The sequence below is a fragment of the Culicoides brevitarsis genome, chromosome 1 (genome assembly GCF_036172545.1).
Source record: "Culicoides brevitarsis isolate CSIRO-B50_1 chromosome 1, AGI_CSIRO_Cbre_v1, whole genome shotgun sequence".
NCBI lineage: Eukaryota > Metazoa > Arthropoda > Insecta > Diptera > Ceratopogonidae > Culicoides > Culicoides brevitarsis.
The window spans coordinates 13,382,684-13,408,451 of NC_087085.1; the positions used below are offsets into that span (position 1 = coordinate 13,382,684).

Sequence of the window (25,768 nt, forward strand, 5' to 3'; positions counted from 1 at the left end):
CCCTAAACGGAACAAGTTCAAACCATTTATGTAAAATTTTGTTCAATAATAGCATCATTGTAAGAGATCTTTGCCAGCTACAGACAAAGCAACAATAATAGTAATAATAATGGTAATGTTTTCATTTATATTTTTTTGTTTTTGTTTGTTTGTATGTAACAAAAACATGAATTGAATGTAATATATGTTAAACCATATTGCCTCTGGCATACACACACAATACTCGAAAGGCGTCATTCATTAATGAGGAAGGATGAAATGACCCTCTCTTAATTTATATGATGTGATTTTTTCCATTTTTTAGCTAAAATTTTTTAAAAATTAAAAAAAAAATGTCAAATTTCACTCTGACATTATTTATTATAAATTTATATTATTAGTATTGTTAATATCAAAATACATAAAATCTTATCAGCAAGGTTCTGTTTTATAATTTTTTATCATTTAGGTTTTTTTTATCAAAATTAAGGTGCATTCCATTCTAAAAAAAAAATTACTTTTCTCATAAACAAATGTAAAATACTGAATATTATATATTCAAAAAAGAAGAAATTTTTTAAAATATTGTATTTTATAATAAAAAATTTTATATATTTATATATCAAAATTTAATATTCACCAATTATATATAATATATATTATATTTATATTAATTTTTAGCAAATTTGAATTATAAAATGGTAAAAAATTATAAAAAAGAACCTTTCTGATAAGATTTTATGTATTTTAATATAAACAATAATAATATAAATTTATAATAAAACCTGTGCGTCATTAATGAACGGCGCCAAACAAATAAAATTGAACATTGGCAATAAATGAAACACATTGACCTTTTGCGACCATGCGTATCACTGTGTGCGAAATTTCCTTCCCTCACATATCTGATTAGAAACCGCATGGGAAAATTTCTCGCACATTTTTGATGCATCTTTGGCTCTGATTTATTTTATTCGAAAACTCAATTATGGTCTGTTTGCCCAAAAGAGAGATCAATGTTGCGTATTTTATTGCTACATTTTATTATTAGTCACATCTGAACGCCCATAAAACGTTTAACTGTTTTTATTGCTGCGATCAATATGCGAGCGGCGCAACTGACCCAGTCGCGTCAACGCGAGTGAATCACAGTCCGCCATAAAAAAAAAACATTTAATAATATGATCTAGATTATTTGATTTTAATATCATTTTATGCGTTATTATTGACTCTATTATTATTATTTTATTGCCGAATGGTATTAAAATTCGCAGAAAGGAATGCAATTTTAATTACAGACACAATTTATATCAATTTTTAGTGTGAAAACAAGATTAAATTTATGTGTAGACAATTTTGCATGAAAAAAAAATTAAATTGAGAATCTATGACGACTTGGGTTGGGTGCAGTCAGTTTATTTGTCGAAAATTTATGTTTTGCAATTGAGATTAATTTATTAAGTTATTCAGTATTTTTTATTTTATTTATTTTTTTTTTTTTTTTAAAGATAATTTTTTTAAATTTTATTAAATTTATTATAATTTTAAATTAAAATAATAATTTTTTTTATTTTTATTTTTTAAAAATTAATAATTAATTAATTTATTTTTTAAATAATAAAAAATTTTATTTAACTTATTAATTAATTTTTAAAAATATTATTTATAATTTAATTAATTTATTATTTTTTTAAAAATTTAATTGATATTTTTTCTTTGATATTTTGTCGAATTTTCATAATGAAAAAAAAATTTTTAAATCCACATAAACTTAATTTTTTTTATTTTTCAATTTAAAAATTTAAATGAAAAAAATATTGATAAATATTTTTTTTAATAAAAAATAAACATTATTTTTAAAAATATTTTATTAAATTTTTGTATAGAAAATCTACAAATTTTAAACGATCTTTAAAAAATAAAATAATTTAAATATATTTCGAAGCGCAAAACTCGTATTTCGCGAGAATCAATATTTTACAAAAAATATTCTACAACCAGAAAATTTGTTTGGCATTGACACTTCATCAGATCAACACAACAAGATAAGATATTTTTGCGCAAAAAAAAAATAATTTTGTTGCAATTTTTTCCGCGCAACAAAATTGCAATCCAATTCCGGCACGACAGCCAAACAAACGAAAAATCCCTCTAAGCCTTTTAAACTGCAAAAAACTTCAACATATCAAACATGTCAAAACACGGTCGATCATAATCTTATTAAATAATTTATGGCCACTATAATGTTTACATTGCTCACATCACGTTACATTGCTCGCGAAGAGAAGCACAGAAAAAAAAGTGCACTGATAAATCAGCTAAGCCATTCATTATTTCTAATATGCAGCGTATTTGCAATTATGTTTATTTGTTCATTAAACTTTGTGTGCAAAATGTGTTATCGCCGTACCTCAACTCTGCAAATTCGCGGATACGCGCTGGGGTAATAAGACAATTATTGACCAATTTATTTATTTATATGCATCGGGCGATAGTGATTGATTTATTAAATTTTTGCCATATATTCCTTTGCACACGATACCACTGATAATCGGTTCCATTAGCAAATGTGTCATTTTGTAAGAGATATTGATTGGTAATTTCCGTTTTGCGAGAAAGAAACGTTAAATCACCGAGAGATTTGATTTGCAGCCTGGCGATAAGCGAGCGAGCGAGTCGTTAATTAATCACCAAGCAACTTTTTTTTGTGTCATTTTTGATATTAATTATTGTTTTTTCCCTCATTTTGTATTTGTAGATCAATCAAGAGTTGCCGACAACACATTGTATGCGGAGCAACGAGCGACCATAAGAAGTAAGTCAACTTTCATTATATTGTTTCGCCTTTTATTGACAGTTAGCGACTTGGCATAAATCATCCGCTTCGTAATTGTCTAACTTTTCACACATTTTCTGCATCATTTATTTATTTAATAATCTCTACGACCAACAAAAAACATTAATTATTGCATTTACGGCAATTGTGAAGCTTCTCGTTTTGTTATCTCTTTATTATTATTACAACTATGTGGCAACACGTCGTATACCAAACACCTTACATTTAAATCTTATCATCTCATAATAATAACAGAATAATAAAAGAAACGAGATTTTTTCTGCCCAGATAAAAAAAAAGTAAAAAAAAATCAGGCTCTGAAAGTGTAATTTTTTTCATGAAAAAAAATTTTTAAATAAAATTTTACTTTTGAAAATTTTTTTATTAAAATATTTAATTTTAAATTATTTAAATTTAATTATTTAAATTTAATATTTTTTTAAATTTTGTAATGAAAATTTTTAAATAAAAAAAAATAATTTTGGAATAATTTTGCTGATATAATTTATGATTTATAATGATCTTATGATTTTTTTTCATAAATACTTTAAATCCTGTTTTTAAAAAAAATTGTAATAAAATTAATTTTAAAAAAAATAATTTAATTTTTTTAAAAGTATATTTGCTCAAGATCAGAATTTATTTCCTAAAATATAATTATCAATTTTCTAAAAATTTTAAATAAAATATTTTTATAGATTTGAAGTAATTTTATAATTTTAAATTTTTTGTCAAAAATTATTTTTTTTAAATAGATTATGGCACTTTTTCGACTTTTTGTCATAAAATACTTATTTTTCCTATTTTTTTATTTTTAATAATTTTTAAGATATTTTTTATATTTTTATAAGAACGTATTAAATTATAAAAATTTTTTAAAAATAAAATTATTTCAAAATTATTTTTAAAAAAATTCATACATTTTATTACATTTTTGTAATTTTTTTTTAGCAAGAAAAAAAAAATAAAAAATTAAATTTGTAAAAATTTTACATTTTCTTTAACAAAAATTTAACCAAAACTTTTTTAACTGGGTCCATGCGTGCAATTTAATTAACAATCGTCATTTTACGGTCTCTCGTCAGTCACTCAGTCATCAGTTATCAAATACCTAAAACCGCCTCTCATAATTCATTTAGATTAACGTCATATTAATGGACGAGTAATTAATTTTACATTTCGTCCTACACACAGGCACAGACAAACGGAACACAATGCATATCTTCATTATCTACATCTGGCTACAAGTCTCTATTTCTCGCTAATGAAGTGAATGATGATGAAGAGGCAGACTCGCGATACAATGTTGCCCGCAAATAAAACCTACCGACGATGTCTCCCTTTTCTTTTACTCTTTTTTCATTGAATATCGCGAACAAACTCGCGAGTCTCTCTTTATTACTTTATATTTCATTCAAATTGGCAGCTACTTACAAATCATTTTATGATGTTTTACAATGTGCTTAACAAATAGCATAAAGATGTGTCTGTGAGTGCCTGTTGTCATTGTTGTTGTTGTAATTTGTTTTTATTTTTTTTTTCTTTTTGCTCTCGCAGCTCGTTTCATTTCATTCATTTGCTGCAACAAGCCTGAAATTGATCTTTTATCTCATGGCAATTAGAAAAATGTCAATATGTTGTCAAGTAATCAATATTATTATGTGTGCATTTATATTATTTTGAAAATTATGAATATTGATTGGTTTTGGTTTATGACTTGCCTCGACGCGGACTCGAACTCGCAAACATGTATAATTTATGATTATTTGCTTATAATGAATGTTAATGTTAGTCTTGTTGTAGTAGCTAGTTGTAAAGCAGAGGAAATCAGATACTTTGTTGCCAACTTGTAATTATTATTGCGTGCAAAGGGAAATGTAACAAACTGCTAAGTAGACAAGAATTTTTTATTGCAAGATGATGGAGATAAGAGAAATTCTTCTTTTTTTGAAAACTTGATATCTTTTAAGCAAAAATTTGATATAATATTTTATAATATAAATTCTATAAATTAATAATATTAATAAAATTTAAAAAAAATCAATAAAATGTTCAAATTTTGGTATTTTTAATTCAAAATCTTAACATTAATTTTTTTTAAATTTTTTTAAATTATTTTTTTTTTTAAATTAAAAATTATAAAAATACCACATTTTATTTAAAGTTTGAATGAAAAATATAAAATTTTTAAAAATAAAAAATATATTTCTTTATTAAAATATTTTTTTTTTTATTTTTTAATAATAAATTTGTTTTATCTAAATTAAATATTTTTTTTTATCTAAATAAAAGACTTTGAAAATTTTTAATTTTTTTCATGCGTAAAAATTAAGACTTCAAAATATATATTTACTTTTGAAGTATTTTCGATTCAACTACTAAATTTTGCTTTTTTTTAATTTTTTTTATTAATAATTATTTTAAACAAATTTTATTTTTTTGAATTAAAAAAAAAATATTTTTATGTTAAAATAACTTTAATTAAAAAAAATTAAATTAATTTGCAATTAGGCAAAAAATTAAAAAAAATATATTAAAATTATTTCTAAAATATATAAAATTTCATCGTAAAATAGCAAGAATTGCTGTAAAAAATTTATAATATTTAAAAAAAAAAAATTTTTTTTTTTAAATCAATAAATTTTCTGCGAAACTACAATTTTTCACAATTCATCTTGCTTTTCCGCAAATGCCTTGAGTAACTTTTAAGGAAACCCAACCAAACCATTGTTCAACTAATATAATCACAACAAACATCAATCCACGAGAATAATTTATGTCCATTACAATACAATTAAAGGCGCGTTCTTCTCATTACGAGCCATCCATCAATTGCAAATAAATCGCATTTCGCATAACCATAAGGTTCTCCTCGCACTAACAATACGATCAACACTTTTGCCTCGCATTTGTGTTTAATTATTTACGCTTCTTGCTGCCTTTTGTGCGAGCGTTGGTCCAAATGATGCGCAAAGAAAGGAGAAAAATAAATAATAATATATGGCATAGGTGATGAGAGTGTGGTGCGTTTACTCGCCTGATCTCCTAATTAGGCGTCTCGTCTGTCTGCCATACGCACAACGAACAATAATTTTAATCACAGCCACGGAATGATTTAGTACTGCAGAGATTGACTCGAGCAAATGAGATCATCAATCATTTCAACTTCTTCATAATGATCATAACTTACACCTTACATGTACCGTACGCTAAACTTGTCTTTTGAATTTTCAATTTATTTATTTTTTTTTTAATAGAAGAAATTCCAGTTCCGTTGAGTTGTGGTTGCAAATAATTAACAATGTGATTCAATTTTCACTTCAATCATCAATAAATGTATTAATAACCTACAGCAGTCTAGCAGCCAAACAAATCCTTTTTATTTCTGCCTCAATTCGCGATAAAACGCTTTTTTCATAGCATGATTAAATAAATCAATTGAGCGCGAAGAATGCCGTTTAATCACCTCTGCATGTGTTGTTTGCTGGGTGTTGCGGGAAAAATTGCTGGCAATTATGTGTGATTGTGACTCAATTTTTCGTCTATTTACGGGCACATGAGACATTTTTTCCGTCTTACATTGTTGCAAATTGCAACAATATCAAAAGAGAATGAATGAAAATGTTTTATTTTTGCTGAAAAAAAAACAGATAGTGTGTGCGTATAAGTTATGTGCTCCGGAGTACATTTATAAAATGAGATCTCTATGAAAATGGGCATTATCGCAAATTTATTGTCCATTAATTGAATAGAATAGGATCGGTGCGACTTAATGTAATTCCTGCAAATTTACTGTACTTAAATCTTAAGAGCAGAGGTGGAAATTAGTTTTGGAAGATAAATTTCATTCATAATTTTAAAAAATATATTATTATTTTTTTAAAAAGAATTTGTTAAAAAAAACTTCATAAAAATTTTTAATAAATTAATTAATAACTTTTAAAAAAAAATAAAAAAATTAATATTTGAATCATTTATATATATTTAACATTTTTATTAAAACTGTAATTTAAAAATTAAAATTTAAAAAAATAAATAATTAATTTTAATTTTAGTTCCAAAAATCATTAAAAATATTTAATTCTTTGAAATACTTAAATAAAAAAAAATATTAATAAAAATAAATTAATTAACAATTAACAACATAATATTTTATTCTTGAATAAGAATAAAAATTAATAATGAGTGTAATTACAGTACTTGGAGACAAAAAAAAATAATAAAAGTTAAAAAAAAATTATTTAAACTAAATTTTATTTAATACTAATATTAATTTAGTTCTTAAAACCTTATTAAAGTAAAATAAAATTTTTAAATCTAATGATTTTAATATTAATTTATTTTATTTTAATAATTAATATTATTTATTTTAAAATTTAAAAATTAATTAATTTAATTTTATTTTTTATTTATTTTAAAAATTTAATTTTAATTTTTTAACAGTTGAAATATTTAAAATTTTTGAAATAAAAAAATAAAAATAAAATATTTTTAAATTTATAAAAACTTAATTAAATACTTTTTTAAAATATGAAAATTAATAAATAAATATTATTAAAAACTAATTAATTATAAAAAATAATAAAATTAATTAAAATTTTATATTAATTCATTTTAAATATTTTATTAACTAATTATATAGATTATATAATATTAATAATAATTATTAAAAAATCAAGGAAAAAAAATAATAAAATTCATCAAAATATTATCCTTTATCTAACAAAAAATTTAAATTGCATAACTCTCACTTTTAACGCGGCGGCGTAGGTGTAACCTCTTCATTAATTCAAGACCTCCAATTAAACACACCTCTGACTTTTTTTTTGCCCGACTCGAAATTTGACATAAAATGCATGTAAATATTGACTAAAAATAAAATACCGTAACAATAATCAAGCTCATACATAATCGGATTAGCCGTGTTGTTGCTGTGTAAATATTTTGCTTGTTGTCGTTATTATAAAATAAATTGATAAGCAGACCAACACGATGCTTCTCTGCTGCTGCTGCTGCCAAAGGTAATTACGTGAAAATCGTGTAAGTCGTATAATAATAACATAAAATGAGTTGCAAAGTACAACACTAACCATTGTTTGTTTGGAAATATCATTAGATTAGACCCCATTATAATGGTATTCATTTGTAAAGCTGACTTTTTTTTTCGTTGTTAATTTAAAGCGATATGTAAATGTGGCTATGGCATGGGCAAAAAACGGGATGTTTAAATGATATTGCGCGAGTTTTTGTGGTTGGAGGCGATTTGCGATCAGTTCGTTATAATGAGAATGATAAAAACTGAAAGTTGGCTTTTTTTTTATTGAAACACAATTAACTCTAGGGCAGTATTTATTACAATTTGTTTAACAAATTTACCGAACAAATGACTTCTTGTTTGATTAAAGATTTCAGTTATTGTTCAGCGCCGCGCCAAATGTGCGAAACGTGCGACATGTGTGTGAGAAAAATGTCCACAAAAGTTTTCTGGGACACAAAATGAATTAATATTAATTAAAAAGTGTCAATTTTTCGCTTCCAGCGAATTATTCAAATATTATACAAAGTTATGAGGCCACACAACGCACCGCGTTTCTAAACAATTAATAATTATTCAATTTGTAAGCAGTACTCATATTTTACAATAACCGATGAAAAATTATTATTTATTCAAAATGTTTCCTGCTTGCATTCAAAGACTGCACAGTGGGTTTCTTCTTCAATTTTTTTTCTTCTTCTTCCTGAAAATGAATAAATGTCTGATACAGTAGTTATATTTCTTGTTAAATAATATTTTTTCTTGCATTTCGACAGACAGCTTGTAATAATTTTTACTCTCCATCCTCACTCTCTTGTTGCTATTATTTAGACAAGGCAGTAGTGACCATCGGCACGAACCATTTATTATTACGAATATTAACTGTCGATACTATTTCAAATAATTCCTCACAAAAAAAAAATTGCAGCAGCTGCAGTTACTTAAAAAAAATATTTCAACAGCAGCCTTTTTTGCAAGAAATAGAAATAAATAAATAAGACAAAATATCGCCACAGACCAAAAACTCAAAATCAATAAATTTTGTTTCCCGTAATATGATTAAAAAGCAAAGTAAAAAAAAATAGATAGAGAAACATTTCAATATGTTCTACTTTTCATCAGATATCGCGCGCGCGAAAACAGAACATGTTTTGTGAGTTTTTGCATATTATTGCAAGGAAAGGAAGATAAATATTGTTACATGGCAAATTTGAGCATCAAGAAATTTTATTATTATTGCATGTGTTTTTCTATATGATTTAAAGTGGCTGGCTCGGTTGTTTATATTTATTGAATCAACAAAGGTACATGATCGATAATTCTGTTTTTCTGTCAGGTTTACACTTTGCTAACATTTTTTCATATTTTTTTTTTGTACATGTTAGAAAAAAAACTATTTTTATAAATTATTTATTTAATTTTAAAAAATTTTTTGAATGTTTAAAGCTTTTTTTAAGGTTTTAAAAAATTAATTTTTATTCGAAAATATTTTAACTATTAAATTTAAATTATTGTTAAATTATTTTTATTATTAATATCATTTAATAAAAAATTTATTTATAAATAAAAAACATTTAGAAGCTAAAAATGCTTTATAAATTAAAAATTATTATATTTAATTAAAAAACAAAATTTCACTTTTTGAATTAATTTTTTATTATTAAATAATTTGTATTTATAATTAATTTAATTTATTAAATATTTAATTTATTTAATTAATTTAATTTAATATTTTTTAAATTTTTTAATTTAATTTAATATTTAATTATTTAATATTTAATTTATTTTTTTTTAGTTAAATTATTTTAAACGAAATTAGATTTTTACTAGATTTTTATTAGATTTAAATTATTTTTAATTTAATAGTTAAAATTTAAAAGAATAAAATATTAAAAAAATATTTTTTAATTTAAAAAAATACAATTTCCATAAACTCACGGTAAATTTCCACTGCTAAGGTCATTTATGCTCAAAACTCTCCATTCAACTGAATTCAATAGCACAAAAGAACATTGGCCATGTAATAAGGTGCAAAAATTTATGCTGATTATACACTTATTACTTGTTCTTTGCTGATTTTCTCTTTTTTCTATCTCTATTTTTCTGCCTTTTGATAAAAAAAAAAATGGAGAATATTATTAACACAATAATAATAAAGAAAGAAAAGAACATGAACATTTTTCCATTCATTCATTCATTGTTCGTCATCCGATACCTTTAGATTATTAAAAAGCACAGAACGTCGATAGCTGGACGTAAACATTATCATTATTTTATAATAAATATGTTAAAAGTGCATTTTCGCGAACGTCGATCGGTCTTGTTGGTGAGACAAAAGTCTCGCTTCTTTATTCTCCGTATTTTTATTTTTATCTGTTGATCACCTCCTTTCTCGTGTAGTCGTAAATTTATCGCGCCACGGATAATGATGCCAACATCTTTTTATCTAGATTCTTAGATTATCTTGTTATCATTTTGTCAGTCATCTTTATCGTCATTAATTTATGATCCGCGCGGCATTTCCTGTCGGTTGCGCTTTTAACACCTCTAAGAGTTCTCGTTAATAAACTAATTTATTTGTCACACGAAAAAATTGACAGCAGTGACTTTTGCATGCAATTAACGTGTGAAATTCAATCAATACATGTGGCGAAAAATCGAGTCAAAATGCCGTCAAGACAGTTATTAGCATAAAATAATTAATTATGACGTGGTTTTGACGGGAAGTGTGATGAGCAGAAATGGTTAGTCAATAACTGTGTGTAAAAAATAATAACTTGTCTATATTATTTTTTATTGGAAAACTAGAGAAAGAATTTTTTCATTTATTTTTTGAACTTTTTCTACCTATCGTCAATTAAAAAATTTAAAATAATGAGAAATTCCATGAAAAATTATTATTATTTTTCAAAATTAGAATTAAAATTATAAAATTTTAAAGTAAAAAAATAAATAATATTTTTAAATTTACGCGTATTTATAATAATAATTTAATTTAATTATTTTATAATTTTTATATAAAAAATTTTTAAATAATTTTTAATAACTTATAATTTCCATTTTTTGAACAAAAATTAGTATTTTTATATAGATTTTATTGGTTAAAAATATTTTTCCTAAAAAAATTTTAAAAAATTATTTAATAAAATTAAATTAAAATTTTTTAATAAATATAATATTTTTTAAAAATTTCTTGACAGTTATTTTTATGACTTTTTTAATACTTTTTTTGAGCTTGAAATATTTTAAAATTAAATTTTAAATAGCAAATCTCAATATAAAAAACTTAAAATAAAAAAACAAAAATATTTAAAAATTTCAAAAATTACTTAAATTTAGTTTTTTTTAATATGAAAAAGTAAATATTTAATTTTTTTATTTTTGAAATTTTCTGAATTTTTCTTATTCTAAAAAATCTTTTTGAAACAAAATATTCAAAATAAATTTTTATTCATTTTTTTTATGAAAATTTTATACATCGCAGCACGAAACTCTCCAGTTCAACATTAATTAATCATTTTAATTATTTTATATAAATCACGACAAATAATTTATTTTATTAAGTAATTATCACATTTTTATCTGGAGAGCAGTGTGTTTGTGCCTTATATGGCTGTGGCAGCATACTTTTTTTGTCTCTCGCGAGTTCGAGTGCAAGAAAAGAACAAACTGCAAGCAAAAAAAAATGTCTTGTTCCTCCGCATATGTGTGCGCGACGAGCTAACTTAACTTTATTTGGTGCAACAAGCATGTTGTTGTTATTTACTGCTGTTTGCTTGCACCTTGTTCGCAATGTTTGCCAACATATCAAATACTTTTTGAAAAGGCGAGCGAGAGAGAAGCAGTGAAAAAAACGAGAGTTAAACAAACATGAACACATTTAATTATTATTGTAAATAATCGTGTGCTCATTATTACGGAACAAGGCTTTGGATGGCGTTGGCTTTGGCTTGACTTGTCGTTAAACTTTAATTATTATTATTATTTGTAACAGGAGCCTCATGTTTTTTGCGCTTTGCGGTTTTTTTCTGCAAAGAAAGGCTCATAAATAAAATTTAATGAATGTTAGTGAGATAGTGGTGTGTTCGATATCTCGCTACTCGGGCAATAAACATCCTTTAAATAGCTAGCCGCGTAAAGTAATTAATCTCCGATACAAGTATACGCAATGCAAAAGTGTAAAACTGTCTGTCGGCTCGGAATTCTATCGCGTAAGCTACTAACTACCAGGTTATCTATTTCTTTTGAAGATTTACGACTACAATGAACAAATTGTCATCTGCGCTGAGATATGTGAGTAAACTACTACCACGGCAGGCCATTAAATGGAAGATAATTATTATAAACTAAGTAATTATCTTCGGAGTTATTGCGGTTTACGTGCTCCGTTGTTTGTCTTTGGTTGCGGAGAGTGAGAAGAAATTTTTCATCGCTAGCTTTGTTTGCTGGCAAATACCGATTGAACTGAACAATTAGTCATAGAATGCTGCTCTAATTTTTTTATGGCGATTCTTTGAAATGTGATCTCTTAACTTACTTACGAGAGAACTTGTGAGAAGTGAAAAATAATAAATAATCGTTTTATGTGACAATTTTTATTAATTTCGTCAAAAAAAAAATTTAATTAATTTTAAATAGTTCAATTTATTTAAGAAATTATAAATTAATTTTTTTTTATTTAAATTTGTACAAAAAAAAATAATTTAAAATTTTAAATTATGTGAAAAATAAAAAAAATTAAAAAATTTCACCATTAAGAGATAAAATATTTTTAATTTTTTTTTTATAATGAAAAAAAAAATTATAAATAAATAAAAATTAAGCAAAAAATTTTGTAAATAAAATTTTAAAAAATTAAAATTTCACGAAATAATTCAATAAATTTTCTGAAAATTTTGATATGAAAAAAAATAAGATAAAAAAAGCAAAAAAAAATATTAAAAATTAATGAAAATCTGAAAAAAATAATCAAAAAGTATTGCCAAAAAAATTTTTGTCAAATAATTCAGAGAAAAATAATAATTTTTTGCTTTTGCTATTAAAAATTTTTTTTTCATATTTTAAAAAATATTTTTTTAGCTTTTAAAAAAAATAAATTTAAAGTTGTTTAAAAATTTTTTAAATACACAAAACACTTTTCAAAAAAAATTTTTCATTTTGGAGAAAAATTAAATTTTTTTTTTAATTGCTCTGAATTCACATTTGTGATTAAAAATCATTAAAAAAAAATGAAAGCAAAAATTTTGAAATGTTATTTTGAATATTAAAAAGTTTCTTTCACAAATTTACAAAAAAAAATGGTTTTGAAAAAAAAATAAATTTGGACATAAAAAATAAAATTTAAAAAAAATTATTGATTTAAAATTTCACAAAAATGTATGAAAAAAAAACAAAAAAAAAAATTTTGTTTTTTTTGCCAAATAATTCGGAAAAAAAAAATTTTTTGAAAAATCGGGGAAAATAATAATTTTTCCTTATAAATAAAAAATTTATTCATTTTGAGTCGTACTCATACAAAAAGATATTTAAAAAAATTTAAAATTTTTTTTATTATTAATAATTTTAAATATAAATTAAATTTTAAATATAAATTTAATATATATATTTTTTGTACCCCAGGCCATTTTATTTGGGGCAATCAAATTCAGGGGGAAAAATAAAAATTAAATAAAAAATAGAAGCATTTTTGAATGTTATTGAAATTTTTGATATTGAAAAATCATGAAAAATAAGTAATGTAGCTAAAATCCATGAAAAAATCCCGAAAAAAAATTTTTTGTATAAAATTTTGAAAAACAATTTATGAATGAAAGTTTAAAAAAAATTATTTTTTTAATTTAATTTTTCATAGAAATTTATAGAAAAAAAATTATGAGACGCAAAATTAAAATAAAATTTATTCGGTGAAATTTTGAATTTTTTGATCAATGTAAAAAAAAATTTATTTATTTTGAATCGTATCAAAAAAAAATAAAAAAATGTTTTTTGACTATTTTAGAGAAATTCACATAGAAAAAAAAAAAAATGTCTGAAATTAAAAATAAAATTTATTCGTTAAAATTTTAAATTTTTGATAAAGTGTTAAATTCAAGAAATTAAATATATAACACAAAAAATTTTTATATTCACCATAAAACACTCATTTGTGTCTTAATTTAAGCACAAATTACATTTGAACGAAAAATTTCGCCCCGCAGTAGTTGATTGAAATGCAACGATAACATTCCACGAAATGAAAATTCTCACATCTCTTTTCAGAAATCTACCTGCTAGTCATTTTAAAATATTCATTCATTAACCGCAAACCTTTTTATTTATGTATTTATTTATTTATGTAGTTTGCGATATAAATTTGCGTGTTTTACCGTTTTTATAGTTTTATTTGTATGATTTATAGACATTAATGCTTCTTCACAGTTCATTTCACAAGAAACATTTAAAATACACTGAAAATTATCTCCTCAGCGCGCACAAAAAAGAGCAACTTGCTACTTGGTACTAATCCACTTGGCGAGATACGACACATAAATAAATAAAAAGTGAATACACGAAAAAAAAAAAAAAATCGCAACGAAATAAAAGAAAAGAAATCAAAAGAGATTCCGTTCTACTTCATTTAATATACAAGATTTATCGCCTCGAATTGCTAATGAGAATATTTTTATGTTGCCAGCATAACACCACGGCGCACGGAGCGAAAGAAAGTCTCCAGCAAGCAACATAAGTCACATAAAACGGAATCAAAACCAATTAAAATAGCTTTAAATTAAATTAGCTTTTCTGTTATTCTATTTTTTTTTTGTTGTGCAAAGCATTTGGTGAGTTTGCAAAAATATTAGTCGGATTAGAGTTTTTATTTACGTAAATATTTAATGGAAAAATGTATCTCGAAAATTGATCAAAGTTGCTTGTAACTTTTTTTTTGTTTGCTACTCGGAAAAAGTTTTAAATCATCTGTTTCGCGTAACGTTCACTCGAAGCACTTGATTATTTTAATTTAATCAATTATTGTTAACTGACGGGCACAAAAACGACTTGTTAACAATGAAATTTAAATTTTCAATTTTTTCTTACAACAACAACAAGTAAGGTGATGATGATGACGAAAGCAACAACGATCCGATAGAGGAGAAAATATTTATAATGAGATTTTTTGCTTTCCTTTTTCGTCCGAGCCACATTCTTGCAATGTTTATTCCAGTTATGTGACGGAAAAATATTGACCGCGTGACAAAAATCACACAAAAAGCGATTTTATCTGCGAGTCAGTGTCATCCTCTGAGCCAATTTTCCAGTTCACAACCGAAACTTTTCAATGACGATGATCATTATCTTTATTATAATGTCGTGATAAAATTCTTACCTGCAAAAAAATAGAAAGAAAAAGATTTTAATAACATTATTTCTTTCATGTGTGTGTGTGTGAAAAAAAAACAAATAACACGATGTTAACAAGCAACACCTTTTAATAAATCACTTCCATTTATAGGTGACTCTAATGTCATTTTTAGCTTTATGCACTCGAATTCCAAGTCCGTATAATGCACAGATAAATTTTGCGCGCAGCATCATCGAAAGTGTGGCTCAATAAATTAGATTTAAAATGTGCATTCATGCGCTTTGTTATGTGCCCGCAAATGCGAGGAAGAGGACTCCAAAAGTATGCAATCAATGAACAAATAAGGAAAAATAGCTTTATATCTGTCAATAAGAGTAAAATTTATGTTTCGACTGTGATTTTGTGTGTGCGAATGATCGTGTTGCTTAGAAACGCTCGTCGATTGAAGTTTTGCCCTCAGCGAAATTCTCGTGTACAACAAATCTGTAATATGACTCGAGTCGAGCAGAGGTACCGAGTGTTTTCTTAATTTTTTTATTTTTTTTTTATTTTATTTTAATATTAATTTTTTTTTACAATTTTTTAAAAAAAAATTTAATTAAAATATTTAATTTTCAATTTCCTAAGAAAACATTTTGTCAAATTTTATTAAATAAATAAATTTTAATTAAAATATTGTCAAAAATCATTGAAATCAACAAAAAGCAAAAAATGTTGAAAAAATAAGTTTTTAATAGTTAGGTAATTAATAAATTATTATTTAATTAAATTTTATTATTTGAAAAATTATTTATAAATATTAATTTATTATTAATTTATTTATTATATTAATTAATGTATAATTTTAAATTTTTATTAATTTATTTTTATAATAAAAATATAATTAATTTATTATATTTTTAAATTTATTATTCAAATTAATTTTATTTAATTTAATTTATTAATTATATTTAATCCTTTTTAAGAAAAAAAATAAATCAAAATTTTAATGAAATTATAATTAAGAAAAAAATATATTTCAAATAAATTCAATTAAAAACTTTTTTGAAAAATTTTATTATAAAAATTTTTATTAGCGATTTTTATATTATTTTTTTACTTTTAATAATAAATAATGCTCATTTGAGCAAAAAATTTTTCAACATAAAAACTTATTTTAAATTTTTTTTTCTTTTTTTTTCATTTTCAAATTATATTTTTTTCAAAATTTAATCGAAAAGCCAAAAATTTATTAACTTTTTATTTATTCATAAAAAAAAATATTAAATTACATAATTAATAAAAACGTCTTTCATTGAACAAAAAAAAATTAAGATTAATTTTCTATTTAATTTTATTTTTTTCAATTAAGTTTAAAATTATTTTTAGCACAGATAAAGAGCAACAAGGAGTTATAGAAATTTTAGAAAATTTTAAAACAGAAATAAATTGGAGAAAAAATATCAAAATATGAAGAAAATTAAAAAATTAAGGAAAATGTCGAGCAAAAATTAACTAAACACTCGGTAAAATAGAAATATTTACAAAAAAAAACATGTTATAAAAATGAATATCATCAATTAAAAACGATTTTAATTAATTGATATTGCTTGTTTGTACACGAGAGAGCCTTTTTGTACGTAAAACTGCGTGTTGAAAGCGGGTGCCTGAGAACTTTTCGAATTCGCACTGCGATGTTTTTTGAGTTGAGACTGTGGGAGAAGTTTCATGTTGCGCCTTGTTTACCAACAGAACATCGTCAATGCTGGTAATTATATCGCGCGAGATAGAATACTGGAACAAAACACGACAACGATCAATAAAAATTTTTTACATTTGACACCGTTCACTAATTCTTTTTCTGTCTTTCTTCTATCTCTTTTCAGATTTTTCAACATCATCGCTTAGCCACATGAATGCTCGCCTGTGCGCATGTTTAACACAAATTAAGGGGTCATAACACGGCAAACAAATGACTTGTTAATCGACATGACACAAACTACAGTCAATATCAATTAATGTGTCACTAACATTTTGCTTCATAACCGAGAGGCACTCGCTGGCTAAATGGCTCGAACGCTGCTTGAAACTCGAATCAAAAAAAAAACTACAATGTAACGCTTTGATAAACAAGAAAACGAAATTAGTTTACAAGTTTGGATCTTGGATTATTTTACGCATGATCGAGTTTGGACAAACATTTTTAATAATTGTTTAACAACTATCTGCTCAAATTAATTTGCTGATAGGCAGTAGGTGCTCCGTGCATGACGACGAGCCAGCATAGGAGAAAAATTTAATGGAATTCCACATTCGTTCGCATTCTTAACCCGGATCGCTTAAACGGGTCACGACTGCATCGCATAACGTCAAACGAATCAAATTAAGACATTTATAAAAGAAATTGTCAAGAGACAGCGAAAAAACGGCACAAAAATGAAGGAAACAAACAACTAACATAACAGGTGAACGACAATCGCGCGGTAAAAAATTGCATTGTTTTATCATTCTTTGTGTATTTTTCTTCTTCTTCTCCTCGTTTCCTTCTCATTTTTTTTTTCATTCACTTTTTTATCTCGTTTTTAACTTTTTTCCGTAATCTCGTTGTTGCGCTCAATTAAATTTCCTTCTGCTTCTTTTCCTCCGTTCCATGAAACACACAAAAAAATTGATTAAACCATAAATTTCAAGATCAATAATGATCAGCATACGACAAACTTGTGCTTAGTTTTCTTATGAAATGCGACAGTTGTTTGCGCATTTGATCGATTTCGAACAAGTTTCGAAGTTAGTCACTCACATGTGCATGTTTGATTCTTTTGTGATAAACATAAATCGATTGTCAACGTAAATTTATGACAATTTTTTGACATGCGACTCGAACAAGCACGCCAAACGCTTCTAATCTAATCCGGCTTGAAACGAATGACAACGAGGATGAAAAAAAAGCAAATGTTGACAATGCATTTATCATGAAGCACACGTTCGTTCGCCATCCATCCATAACAATAGTCATAAATTTTTATTGAAATTGAAAAGCAATTGACAATTTTTTTGCAAATAAATAAAATTTTCATTGCGATTGGCGATAAAAAGGAATGATGAAGAGATCCGAACCGAATGATATCGTGATTTATTTCTTTCGGTTTTTGATTGGTTTTCAATCAGCGATTAATTAACGAGATAATTGAAAAGGTTATTATTTTTTTTGTTAATAGTCAATTATATTTTTCGCAAGCAATCAAAAGGAGTCGGATGTCAATCATAACAGTGAGTTGACTGTTTTTTGTGATTTTTTTTTTGTTGTTTTATGAGGAAAAATCGTTTATTAAGTTTAAATTGAGTTGACTGGAGAACTACTGTGAATGTTTTTTTTTTGTATTTTAAAGAAATGTTTTCTTGAATCAAGAAAAGTAAAAGTTAAATTGAAAGTTATCGAAGTAAAATTTAACAAAAAAAAAAAAATTAAAAAATTGAAAATTGATATTATAAATTAAAAATTTAAAAAATAATAAAAAAATTTTAAAAAAAATAGAATTCTACAGTTTAAATAAAAATATTTTTCATAAAAAAAATTTAAAAAAAATTAAATAAAATTTTTAAGATTTTTTCAAAAATTTCACGATTAAAAAAAAATTTTTTCACAAAAAAAAATAAATAAAAAACATAAATTATCTAAAAATTTGAACATGAAGTATTTTTAGAGCTGAAGCGCTTTAAATTTGTTTTAAGTTTAAAAATATTTTTCATAAAAGGAAAAAGCTTTTATTATTTATTAAAAAATTTATGATAATTTTTTGTAACAAAAATCCGTCCGATTACAAAATAAAAAATGGAATAATTTAAAAATTAAATTTTTTTGAAAAAAAAAATAAAAAACAAAATCACACAAAATGGATTAACCAAAGCAATCGCTTTTTAAGAAATTTTAAATTTAAATTTGAAAAAAATTTTTTGAAAGCTTCAAAAAATTTGTTTCAAAAATTTTTCATTAAATTTTAAATTATTCAAAAATTTCTTTAAAAATAAGGAAAATTATATTATCGAAATTTCGTTATAAATTCAAGAATCATCGTTTACGTCTAAAAACGTTTATTACAAACAAAAAAATTAAAATTTATTTTTTTATTTTAGAAAATTTTTTTTTCTAAAAAAAAAATTTAAAATTCATTTAAAATAAAATTTTCGGAATTTATTAAAATTAAATAATTTTTTTTCAAAAAAAATTTTGAGCGGCCTTATTCGAAAAAAAAAAAAAATTAAAAAGCAATTACCTACTTATGATTATAACTGCTATAAAGTAACTGCACTTTATTTTTTTTTTTCAAATAATTTTTCAAGAAAAAAAATAATTAAATTTCAAATAAATTTTTTAACGAAACGAAAGGTTTTTTTTTAATAAATCGGTCGATTTTTGGTAAAAAAATTATATTTTATATAAAATTTCAATCAAAAACGAATTTCTGTTGAAAAAAAAATATTTTTATTTTTTTTAAAAATTATTTTTTTTAAATTTTTTTTATAAAAAAAAAGAAAACATTTCATTAATATGTTATTATACTCATTGAAAATTTAACGTAAATAATTCGATGAGAACTTTTCTTAAATTATTTTTTAATTTTTTTTCTAACTTCAAGTCTTCATATTTCGCAATAATCCACCGTCTGACTCACATTATTTCGCCATAGCGCTAAATTAATTTTATTATCGACGCAGCATATTAAAATGTCAGCGGTTATTTTTATTATGCCCCCAAAAATCGTAACTTATAAAACGTTGTGGCGTGCAAATCGCTCCTTTTTGCTTCTACTCGGCTTACAAACTCGCATTGCAACAGATTTATTGAAAATTACAATTTAAATAGACTTGTTATATACCCTTTCTGGCATCTTTTTACTGCATTTACGATATTTTCTCTCTCGGTGCGTTGCTGCCGTTGCGTATATCGTGTGTCATTGCGAATTTACGATAATTGTGCCCTAAAAGTGGTGTTCTCTCGCAACGTCTCGCATCGCATATTGTTCGTGCAATTGGCATTTGGCGCAAATAATAATTGTCATTCGAACGCATGTTATTCACGGCAATACAATAATTTTCCCGCAAGATATCAAGTAAGTGCAACACAATTCTTTATTGTTATTATCTTGGAAGATTTTGGCGTGTGGCAAAAGAGATTTTTTGTAATTATCTTGTCTTCTTCCGGGATTTTGTTGTCGACACATCTGAAAAAAGAGACAAAGATCAAGGTGTTAACTGCCATCCATCCCCGAAAACGAAGAAGAAGAAAAAAAAATAAAAAGTTACGTCGAGTTTTTGCATAGAAAACGAGGAATTCAGCAACAATTCGCTGGAGGTGATGGTCGTAAACGCTTTATTTATGGACATTGTGAAATATGATCACCGCCATCAAAGTCCGTATTCTAAGCACATGCAATAATAACAATAACAATAAAGACGCGGTGGAATTACGGAACATTTTCCTGGTAATTTCTTTCGTGCCACACATAAAATATCTCTCATTCATGTCTTTTGCAGGAGAAAAAAAAATATTATTAGGGACAACATCTCACTTTAACTCTTTTTTTGTCTTCAATAGACGATGTTTCGCATGATTTATGCCCAATTTTGTAAGGCACTCTCGTGCGTGTGTGTGTCCAGTTTAGTTTCGATGTTTTCCAGTTTCGAACACGTCCTCTTTATTACCTCGACGTTGTTGTTGTTGTTGCAGTTTTACCTCTGCCAAGTACAAAAGCAGTGAACAATGTTTTATACAAATATTGTTCAAATAACTTACTATTATTATTATTAGAGGTAATGTTATAGAGGTACAAAGAGAAAAGAGAGGAGAGATATGAATAAAATGTGAATTAATGTGTGTACATTTTGGATCGCCCACACATTTCAAAAAAATAATGCAAAATGAACAAGCGCACGACAAGAAGAAGGAAATGCTCTACTAAAAAAATGACATTTTTTTTCATCCATTCCCCGTTTCAACAAATAATACAATAAAATATAAGTGAACAGGACAGAATTATTTTTTTTTCTTGTATGACGGCAGCAATAACAGCTGCGGAGACGGAGGCATGATGAATGTAGAACAAATCGAATTAAAGGTAAATGTGACTGTGCTGACCACACAAGTTGCTACAAAAAAAATTATAATTGTCGTTGCGAAGAGTATTAAATTACTTATGAGAGATAAGTTGGAGATGCGTTTTTGATGATAACGTGAAAGATTATTATTTTGGAGAAATTTTCTCATAAGTGTCAATTTTCATATTTTTTTTTAAATGTTTAAGGAGGCAAGTGAAATTTTTAAAAATGTTTCATTTTTCATTCAAATTAATTTTTCTAAAATTTCATTTAATTAAACTTTCTGGAATTTTATGGATCACATTTGAGCAAAACTGTCATATAAATTAATTTTTAATTAACTAATTAAATAATAATAAACTAAAAATTAAATTTTATTTAAATAATTTTAGATATTTTTTTAAATTTAATTAACTAAAATTCAATTTTATTTAAAATTTAAATTTTTTTAAATTTATTTTTTTTAAAAATTTAATTAATTTTTTGCTTTAAAATTTAATTTAATTTTTTAATTATTGTTTTTTTTATTTATTTATTTTTATTTATTAATTTTAAATTATTTTAATTGAATTTAATTTAAAAGACGAATATTTATTTTTTAATTATATATTATTTAAATATTAATATATTAATTAAAATTTATCAAATAATTTTTATGATTTAATGAAAAATTAAATAAATGAGAAAACTTAATATTTTTGCATTTGTATTGAATTTTATTGTTCTCAAAATGTTTTGACCAAATTTGATTTTTTAAAAAATAAAAAAAAATATTGTGTACCTAATATTTTTTTAAAATTTATAAAATTGTAAAAATATATCTATTTTTGCATTTAAGCTTTAAAAAAAATTATAAATTTATTTAACTAAAGAATTGTTAAATTAATAAAATTAATATTGAGAAAAATTAAATTTAGAATTAATTTAAAAACTTTTAAAATTAAAAAATCATTGAAAATTTTTGATATTTTATGTTCTATAAACATTTAAAACATTTTTTTATTATTTTACATACTTGCCCAATTTCATGAATTTTTATTTATTTTTTTACAGCAGTCATGCAATACAGCAAGAAAAAAGTCAATCAGATAAAAATTGATACAAATCTCGCGGACTTTTTTAATCTGCCGACTGTCACACAACTGATTTATAGTCCAAATTATGAATATTTATCCGTAAATTATTACAAAATTATGCAAAAAAAAAAATTATTCAATGGCTCATTGATGCTGCATCGAGATTGCGTTGCTGCACAAAAGTTATCCATTAATTCATTCAACTATCTTAATTATTATTGAAAAAACGTTTGATTTGAGGCCTGCAGCAATTTTTTTCTCCGCGCGATGAGGAATAAAAAAAAAGAGAGTCATCGAGCGTATATTCAATTTCAGTGAAATAATAATAAAAATATTTACATTAATATACGGCATAAATCACAAAAATTACCTAAACTGTGGGTAATAAATTTCTTAATAAAATATTATGCGGTAATTTATTATACGTATGATTTTTCAGTTATTTTCCGCATACGAATTGTGAAGAAGAGGAGCCTCACCGAGGGATATCAAATTGTTGAATAAATCAGCGAACGAGTCACTCTGATTCCAATTTCGCATACAACTTAGCACCCACAGTTTCAAAATTACTCCAATGAAAGTACGTGCAGTAATTTGTTTGAACTAAAAAATATTTATCTACGGATGAAGAGAAGAGTAAAAAAAACAACACGCCGCACGTTCTTCTGATAAATTTAAATAAATAATAATAATAACATCAAGTCAAGTGCCTTATGATGACCACAACTCATACAACACGTCTTTGGATATGCGATGCAATTTTATTAAATTTGCATTTTACACTTTTTTTGCGATGCGGTGCACGAGAATGAAATGCAATAATAATAACAATAATTGCATTTGATTGGTATTTGGCTAAAAACGACGTCTAATGCGGACTTTGAATAGTGTTTCGTTCATCATCCTGAAGCTATTGTCATAATTGTAATTGTTCCACGACCCGTACTTGTTGCTGTACCTCGTAATTTCATGTCTGAGGGCATCAAATTGCATCCAATTTGGAGTTGCGCGTGTTTTGATGGACATTTTGGGGGAAGGGAGTTAAGTGGAATTTCATGCAAGGACGAATTTTATCAAGGAAAACGTCAATTTTTGACGGAAAATGTCACTTTTAGTTATAAATGATCGACATTTATTTATTTATATGGTAAAATTGATGTGCGGTTTTGTGAAAAAAAATCACGTGGTCACTTCTCACATTCAATTTATTAATAAATGCATTCAATTTCACCTTTTACAGCGATGAACAATGAAAAACGGGAACAAATAAGACATCAAAACGAGCAATTTATCGAATGTTTGGTCAGACGTGCTCACAATAACGCAGAAAAAAGGGCAAAAGGTAAAGAAAGAGGTCAAAGATGATCATTATTGCTGTTGAATAAAATGATGATAATTTTATTTAGATGGAATTTATGAGAGAGTTAATTGATGACATGATTATCGACGAAGCGCAGAAAAAAGACCAAACAAACACCGACAAGGCATAAATTGATTGTGTCAACTATCAAAAGGGCTCATGACTTAATTGAAAGGTGTTGTTGCTAGGAAAGTTTTGATTGCATTATAATGAGAAATTTATCGCGCGGTTATTATTTGTAATTCTCACAGCTCATTGACTTCGACAGCAGTGCTCTAAATATTGTAAAATCTCTATTCGCGCATGATGATGTAATTACAATAAATTTACAACACCCTTGTATTGTCTCAACACGATAAAAGAAGAAAAAGGTTGACGGGAATGTTTAGATTTTTTTGAAAAAAATTATATTTGAACAAGGACTTCAAAACGAAGGTAATTTTTTTTTATGTTTTTAATTCAAAAAATAATAATATTTTTTAATTTAAATAATATTTATTATTTTTTTATAAGTTTCTAAAAAAAATAATTAAATTTTGTCAAAATTAAATGAATTGTTTATTTTTTTTTCTTTTTCTCAAATTAAATTTCTATAAAATTAATTAATTTTTTAAAAAATATTGGTTAAATAAATTAGTTAATTTTTATTTATTTTTTTATTTTATTTTATTTTTTTTTTTTTTTGAGTCAATTAAAAACAAATAATATTTAAAATTATATCTAAAATATCTTTAAAAAAAACTTCTGATTTAATTAAAATATTAATTTATTTTCAATTTTTATTTTAAATAATTTTCTCAAATAAAATTAAAAAAATTTTAAATAAAATTAATTTAAATAATTTCCTTAATATTCATATTTAAAATAATTAAAATTTTAAATTTTTTATTATTAATTTTTTTCAAAAAGATTATTTTTTTTTAAAGATAAATATTTCAATGATTTATAACAAATTAAATTATAAAATATTTTTTTAAAAATGAAAAAAATAATCACAGAAAAAATTTTGATACAAATCGTACAAAATAGTTTGATATTGAATTAAAGAATTAAAATATTTATATTAAATATTTCTTTAAAAAGTTGATAAAATACGAATTTTAAATTTTAACGCAAAATGTTGAACGAAAATTGTTACAAAACCATAAAAAAACAACTCAAAAAATATTAAGCAGTCAAAAAATTGTAACAAACATTTGTCAATAATTACACAAAAATATATAAAAATTTTTTAAAAATAAAAATTTCCTATTTTGACTAAAATTTTATCAATAAAAATTAAAATTTTTGATCTCAGACTAAAAACTTTAACTGAAATCATCAAAAAAAATCAAATTTGTTAGAAAAAAATAAAACAATTTTCAATAAAAATCCTTAAATTGATCATTTCACATTCCTGCCAACCGTGACTCCTTCTCTGGAGAAACAAACACACAAAAAACATGCACACATATTTAAGATAAATAAATAAATAAAAAAAAAAGTTTTATGCAAAAAGTATAATTTTCTATGATATAATAATAGCTAGAGTAATAATAATAATTTGCGTGGGCTTATTAATTGATTTTATAACTGCATCAATTAATAAAATGTACAAGATTGAAAAATATTGCACCACGTACCTCAATATGGTAATTTATGGCGTTCTTGACTTTCGCGGTGAAGTTATTTATGTTTTTAGCTCTATATTTCTGCACACACAGAGAAAAAATTGCTAAAAAGAGAGCGAGCCTAGATTCGATATCATTTGAATATAAAAGGCGCGTGTTATAAATAATATTTTAGCATTTTTGTCATATCGTTTATCTTTTCCAGCGAAGACAATGACAGCGTGGTTCGTGGTTAACTAATCTTTCACTTCTGTCGCTGCGATGGAATTGTTTCGAAAATTAACTTTAATGGATTTTAAATTGATTGTGTGAAGGAGTTAAGGGCTTGCTATCATTAACATTTCCTTGGCGGCGAGAAAAAAAAGGTTGCTCCGCCGACAGAACAAAAAGACCAGAAGCTTGCTACCTTTTTCATGTATTTCATGTGTAACCTGAGAGCGATCTACTTTACATTTTTT

At 24.4% G+C, this 25,768-nt stretch overlaps 1 protein-coding gene across 1 annotated transcript in view; it reads right to left on the reverse strand.

The window, feature by feature from the left end:
• LOC134836340 (protein cortex) overlaps positions 1-25,768 on the reverse strand; it is a 61,526-nt gene that overhangs the window by 35,068 nt on the left and 690 nt on the right. The gene's annotated exons all lie outside the window — the stretch shown is intronic.